The sequence below is a fragment of the Octopus bimaculoides genome, chromosome 12, assembly GCF_001194135.2.
Source record: "Octopus bimaculoides isolate UCB-OBI-ISO-001 chromosome 12, ASM119413v2, whole genome shotgun sequence".
NCBI classification, from domain to species: domain Eukaryota; kingdom Metazoa; phylum Mollusca; class Cephalopoda; order Octopoda; family Octopodidae; genus Octopus; species Octopus bimaculoides.
This window is the reverse complement of record NC_068992.1, coordinates 57,281,560-57,282,282: the sequence shown is the minus strand read 5'-3', so window position 1 is coordinate 57,282,282 and position 723 is coordinate 57,281,560. Positions and strand designations below refer to the sequence as shown.

The 723-nt window shown below is 44.0% G+C and overlaps 1 protein-coding gene across 1 annotated transcript in view; it reads left to right on the top strand.

The window, feature by feature from the left end:
* The window catches only part of LOC106875705 (NAD-capped RNA hydrolase NUDT12), a 78,286-nt gene that overhangs the window by 19,982 nt on the left and 57,581 nt on the right, over positions 1-723 (top strand). The window lies entirely within an intron of this gene.

Sequence of the window (723 nt, the reverse complement as noted above, 5' to 3'; positions counted from 1 at the left end):
TATTTATTTATTATTAGTATTAGTAGTATTTCATTTTCATCTGTTTGTTTATTTATTGAAGTTGCCAAGACGTGGAAAAAGAAGTTAAGGAATGTTTCAGCAGCTTTCTCTTCGCTCTTTCTTTCTTCCCCCCTCTCTCTCTCTCTCCGTCTGTGTCTGTCAGTTTGTCTGTCTCTCAATACACACACACACTCGCACGCGCGCTCATACACACACACGCGCGCTCATGGTGTCTTTCTTTTCCTCTTTCCTACTTTTCACTATTGGCATTAACATTTACGACTCCCACAACTATCTCATTTCTATAATCGCTATGTGGCACCCCGTACATCACCACCGCCGTTACCATAACCACCACCAGCACCACCACCACAACCACCACCAGCACCAGCACCATCACCACCATCACCACCACCATCATCATCATCATCATCATCATCGCCATCGTATTCATCACCAACTAGCATCAACTATACCATTACCATCACCACCACCACCATCATCACCACCACCACCACCATCATCATCATCATCATCTTCGTCGTCGTTGTCATCATCATCATCATCATCACCAGCACCAGCACCATCACCAGTATCCCTACTACTACCACCATTAACCTCACCACTATTACTTTCACCAATACTTTCACCTCAACGATGACACACACAGACACACACACATACACACACAGACACACACACACACATACATACATATATATA